Genomic DNA, 6216 nt, shown 5'->3' on the forward strand with positions numbered 1-6216 from the left:
AGCCGGGGTGTTTCCTTCTGTTAGCCCTAGGCAGGCGTCCCTTCGGGACAGTGCGTCTGCGTTAACCGTGGGCCCTTCCGGGTCGATGGACCACCTGGAAGCGGTAGTCTTGCAGGGGCCAGGAACCAGCGCGTCACCCTGGCGTTGGTGTCCTTGGCCGTTGCCATCCACTTTATGGGGGGCGTGGTCGGTGATCAGGCTAAAGGAAACAGCACCCGACTAAAGTCACCGACCGAGGAGGTAGTTAACGGAGCTTTTCTAGGGCCCACTTGATTGCCAGCGCCTCCTTTCCACCGTTGAGTATGCCCTTTCGCTGGCCAGGAGCTTCCGCTGATGAAGGTCACCGATGTTCCTCTCCTGACCGGACCTGAGATAGAAACGGCTCCCAGCCCCACCTCAGACGCGTCCGTGTGTACCACGAAGGGGAGGTTGAAGTCCTGGGTGATGAGCACGGGCTCGGTGCAGAGAGCCTGCCGTAGGTGGGAGAAGGCTTCCTCAACCTCCTCCGTCCACTTCACCTCGGTCGGGTAGAGTCCTCCGGGTTAGCTCGTTGAGGGGGCTGGCCAGTGGTTGCGATCGCGGGGATGAACCTCTGATAGTAACCGACTAGTCCCAGAAGGACTTCACCTGTTTTCTTGGTGGTTGGCCTGGGCCAGGTCCGGATGGCTTGCACTTTTTCGTCCTGGGGTCTCACACAGACCCCTCCCGACTTGATAGCCCAGGTAGGAGGCCTCCTCCAGGCCCAGGCGACACTTCTGGGGGTTGGCCGTGAGGCCGGCGGTTCGAAGCGCCCCCAGGGACGGCTCGGAGGTGGTGGAGATGGAGGGGTCCAGGTGCTGCTGTGTATTACGATGTCATCTATATACGCGGCGGCGTATTCTCTGTGGGCCCGTTAGGATCCGGTCCATCATCCTTTGAAAGGTTGCGGGTGCCCCATGCAACCCGAACGGGGAGGACGGTTTTTGGTATAGCCCTCTGGTGTGGCGAACGCCGTCTTCTCCCGGGACCGCTTGGTGAGGGGGACCTGCCAGTATCCCTTCGTGAGGTCTAGGTGGATATGAACCGGGGCCGGGCCCATTTGCCTCTATTAAACTCGTCCACCCGTGGCATAGGGTAGGCGTCGAATTGCAGACGCTTCGTTCATTTGCGAAAGTCATTGCAGAACCGGTAGGTCCCGTCTGGTTTGGGTACCAGAACCACCGGGCTGGACCACGCGCTATGGGACCCTCTATGACCCCCATCTGCAGCATGCGGGCGACCTCTGTTCTGATGACGGCGCGCCGTGCTTCCGGGATGCGGTAGGGCCGGAGGCGGACTCTGACTCCCGGTTCTGTCCGGATGTCGTGGCTGACGGTTGTGGTCCTGCCGGGTCGCTCTGAGAAGACATCTAGATGTTGGAGCACCATGTCCCGCATGTCCTGTGTCTGGCTCGGGCTCAGCAGCTCCCCCACTGGGACCTCTGGAGGGGGCAGTCGAGCGGCCAGCGTCAGGAGAGTTGGATCCCGCGGAGTGGTCAGTGGTTGCCACCGCTTCAGCAGGTTGATGTGGTACAGCTGGGTGGTCTTGCGTCTCCCCGGTTGCCGTACCCGGTAATTGACCTCGCCCACCCGGTCGATGATCTCATAGGGTCCCTGCCATTTGGCCAGGAACTTGCACTCAGAGGTCGGGATGAGGACGAGGACCTGGTCGCCCGGGTCGAAGGTGCGCAGCTGGGCTCCCCGGTTGTACACCCGAGCTTGGGCTTGCTGGGCTCGTCCAAGGTGCTCCCGGACCACGGGCCACACCTGCGCCATCCTGTCCCGCACCTGCTCCACGTGCTCGATGATGGTGCGGTGGGGGGAGGGTTGGCTCTCCCAGGCGTCCCGGGCGATGTCGAGGAGCCCTCTCGGTCGTCTCCCATAGAGTAGCTCGAACGGGGAGAAGCCGGTGGAGGCCTGGGGTACCTCCCTGATGGCGAACAGGACGTGAGGGAGTAAATGGTCCCAGTTCTTTCCATCGACCTCCATCACCTTTTTCAGCATGCGTTTTAAGGTCTGATTAAACCTCTCTACCAGTCCGTCGGTCTGGGGGTGGTAGACGGAGGTCCGGAGGTGGCGGATCTGTAACAGACTGAGGAGGTCCTTTAACACCCGGGACATAAAGCAGGAGCCTTGATCTGTCAAGATCTCCCTAACTATTCCCACCCTGCTAAATAACGTCATTAGCTCTCTTGCCACTGCCTTGGCTGTGGCGGCGCGGAGAGGTATGGCCTCTGGTAGCGGGTCGCGTAATCTACCATGACCAGTATGTAGCGGTGACCTCTGCTAGTTCTGGGAGGGGGCCTATGTCGAATGCCAGTCTGTCGAAGGGGACCTCGATCAGGGGCATGGGTATGAGGGGATTCCGTACGGACGGTCTAGGGGCGGTACGTTGGCACTCGGGGCAGGCTCGGCAGTAGTCCTCTATGTCTTTCTTTACCCCTGGCCAATAAAATCTAGCTAACACCCGGTCCCTGGTCTTATCCATCCCCAGATGAGCCCCTAGGAGGTGTGAGTGGGCCATGTACAACACCTTGCTAACATAGGACCGTGGAACGATCAGCTGTTCCACCTCCTCTCCCCCCCTCTGAATTACCCTATACAGTAACCCTCCCCGTGTGCTGTAATGTGGGTACTGCCGGCAACTCACCGAGTCCCGGGATAGTCCCTCGTGGGTTTGCACGTGTCCCCAGGCGTGTCTTAAGGAGTCATCCTCCAGCTGGGCGGTGGCGAACTGTCCGCCCCTGTCCGCTCGCCCCTCAACGGCCAGGGGGAGGTCGGAGAAGTCAATGAGGGGTGGGCTCTCACTCTCCTCTGGTGGGGGTATCGGCTCGGAGGCGGTCATCGTGCCCGGTGTCCCCGGGGGAAGGGATTCCGTGGACGAGGCGTGAGGCCGGCGTCCTACCTCTCTCGCGGGTCTCTGCGGAGGCTCGTCGGAGTCAGTCGGGGATGGTGGGGGTTGGCCTGCCATGTAGACGGGTCGGCTTCGTAGCTGGCGCGGTCTCGTCCTTGAATGTCGGGGTCTTGGTGGGCGAAGCTCCGCCCCCAACAGTCGTCCAAAGATGGGACAGTCTCGTCCAATTAACAGGGGCATGGGTAGGTTGGGCACTACCCCGGCCTGGACAGTGAAGGTCCCCTTCGGGGTTTGTACTGTGATGTGGTTGGTGGGGTATGTTTCCGTCTGTCCGTGGATGCAGCCCACCTCCACGTCCTGCCCGGGCGTCCCACAGGCTAAGTCGGGCCGGATCAAGGAGACCACGCTCCCTGAGTCCAGGAGGGCATGGGTGTCGCGCCGTCCCACCCGTACCGGCAGGCTCAGCGAGACGGTCCTCTCGTGTGACCAGCAGGTGGTGCGGAGGCAGGCTCCTCCTCTCTGGTCGGACGGACTGGCCGTGGGCATTGACATGTCCCCTGCGCCGGGACAGTGGCGGGCCAGGTGGCCCTTCTGGCCGCAGGTGTAGCACCTCCACTCCTCTCTCGGAGTCGGGGGGGCGGGGCCTCTGCGGGCCACGATGTTTTGAGCCGGGTAGGCGGGGCCTCGGACGACCGGTGTCTGGGAGCGCGGGGTCTCTGTCATCCGTCCGCGTCGCTCGGTCCGCGGCTCCCCCCCTCCGGGAGGCGGGGCTGTTCCTCCGCAAAGCCGCTGGGTTAATTGATGGTTCTCGAGGAGTTCCACGAGATCGTTCACCGTTCGGGGCTGGTTCCCGGAGGCCTAGCGTTTGGTGCCGGGGGGAAGAGATCGGATAAAGCGGTCTATGACGAGACGATCCAGCAGAGGGGGGCCGTCGCCTTCTACGAGCCACCGCTCGGCCAGCCGGACGAGTTGGGAAACCTGGCTTCTCACTGAGCCGAACGGTTCGTAGCTCCAGTCGTGGTAGCGCTGCGCCTGGGCGGGGAGGCTGTGTCCATAATGGGCGAGGATGGCCTGCTTGAGCGTCGGGTAATGCCCCGCCTGTTGGGGGTGGAGATCCCGGTAGGCGCGCTGAGCTTCCCCGGACAGGAAGGGCGCTAGGATGTGGCCCCACTCGTCCGCTGGCCATTGTTCACGGTCCGCGGTCCGCTCGAACACGTCAAGGTACGCCTCTACATCGTCGTCCGGTCCCATCTTTGTCAGCCTCTTCGTGGGGGCAGCGAATGCAGGACCCTGCATCGTGGGGGCAGCGAGCTGCTCGGCCATTCGGACCATGCATCTCCGTAGGACGTCTATCTCCTCGTCCCTCGTGGCGGGTTGGTCGGTGTGCTCCATCGTGGTCTGGGTTGTGTTTAAGTCCAGAGATCGCGTTGCCTGCATTCTCCACCACTGTGGCAACCCCCTTCGTCGGCGGCGGGGATTCTGGAATTAATGAACGAAGCAGGGTTGCGGTGCAACGGGTTTTATTGTAAAGCCAGTCACAAAAAGGGAAATCATATAAACTAAGGTTCTTCCGTAATCGTGAATAAGGGCACGGACCTCCTGGTCCAGCCCTTCCTCGGGGTCGGCGGGGAAACAGCACCCGACGCCTCCGGCTTACTCCTGGTGGGGAAAACGTTTCGTTAAAGCACGTCGGTTCAACAGCACGTCTCTTCCTCGTCAGCCCTCTCCCTCGTCTGCCACGTGCCCAGCCCTTAAAGCTTCTCTGTCCTGGTACCCCAGGTGCCCCCAATGTTCTTGATTCCCTGGGCCCGGTTGATGTTCCCTCTAGCGCAGCTGGGTGGAGGGGGAGGTACCTTCCTTCCACCACCCGTCCACGGGGCCGGTGCTGCAGCGGCTGGCCCCTGGTCAATGGCGTGGGGTTGCCACAACGCACACCGTACGCAATCTTTTCTTTATAAATCACACAGTGCCTACAAGTGTGCGCAGCTGAATCAGCTTCACGTTCCGCCCTGTACACGCCCCTTTTTAACCATAAATGGTCAATGCAAATGAGCTCGATCTGCATATAGAACAGACTCGGATGCAATTATGTCTTGTCGGAAACAATGGCAGAAGTACTGAGAAAAGCAAAAAAGCGAAATTTCACGGAGGTTGAAGTGGAGACACTTGTGGGTGAAATGGAGGCCCCAAAAGTAGTTTTGTTCGGCGGACACGGGATAAAAGGTACATATTTTTATGTACCAATAAATCGTTATGGTCCCTAAAGACCCTCTCCCTCCGAATCCTGCCATTTGCATGGTCCGCCAGAAGTGCCATATGGTGCAGCATTACCACGGCGCTCACCTCTGTATTTATGGGGTTACGGTAATAAGACTGATCGAGAACACCTTGGATAATCAGTTATAATCACCCACGTAAAATATTCTTGAACATAACCCCTTTTTAATGCCTGACTTGTCATGAAAAGCATCAAGAGTAACGGACAACGATTGTGATGAGGAGTGTGGCTTGGTTTTCCACACTTGGGATTTAATTGACATTTGATTATGTGTTTACAGTGTCACATAAAAATATTATGTTATTGACACATGTTGGACAGATGCTTTATTCCATGCACTCGCGCCGTCAGTGGACAGACGGGATTAAATATAGAAAATGTATTTTTATTTCTATTCTAAGGAGATGTTTCTGGAGTTATAACTGAGAAATAACGCAGTTGACTTAAATTATTCTGATTACATAGATTGATACGGGTTGAAATTAAATTTATGAAGGGCGATGATAAAACATAATCGTTCTTCTCACTCTACAATTCTTCGGTCTGACTTCAGTTCACCACCACACCATCTGTGTCGCAAATTCTCCTTTTCCAGCAAACCATGCATACGCATGGGTCAGAGTTTGCTTAGGGCTGCGCACATTTTCCCGTCAAGTTTTTTTTTTTATAGATCACAACCTTGGCGTGGAAAGTCACGTACGCCAATTTCAGCCCCGTTTTGTGCGTACGCAACTGTTATAAATGAGACCCCTGTTTGTGTGGTCGTCCTGGCAACCACTTGTTGACGCTCCGGGATCTCTTATCGCAGGCACAGTGCAAGAGAAACATTCACCCGGCGTCTGAGTGAAGAAACCTCCAACAGTAAACCATAAGGTATAAGGACAAACCGAAACATGGAGGTTTAATGTAATTTTGGAAATGTATCACTTTCTTATGTAGGGGTTTCGGTATAAAATGGTATTGTCATATTTTTCCTGATTCTTCTCATATCATCTGCCTGGATGTTATTGTCCTATTAACGCAGTAAATATTCAGTAAACGCTGTTCTAACCACTGCAGCGGGCTGA

Source organism: Gadus morhua, chromosome 16 (assembly GCF_902167405.1).
Source record: "Gadus morhua chromosome 16, gadMor3.0, whole genome shotgun sequence".
NCBI classification, from domain to species: domain Eukaryota; kingdom Metazoa; phylum Chordata; class Actinopteri; order Gadiformes; family Gadidae; genus Gadus; species Gadus morhua.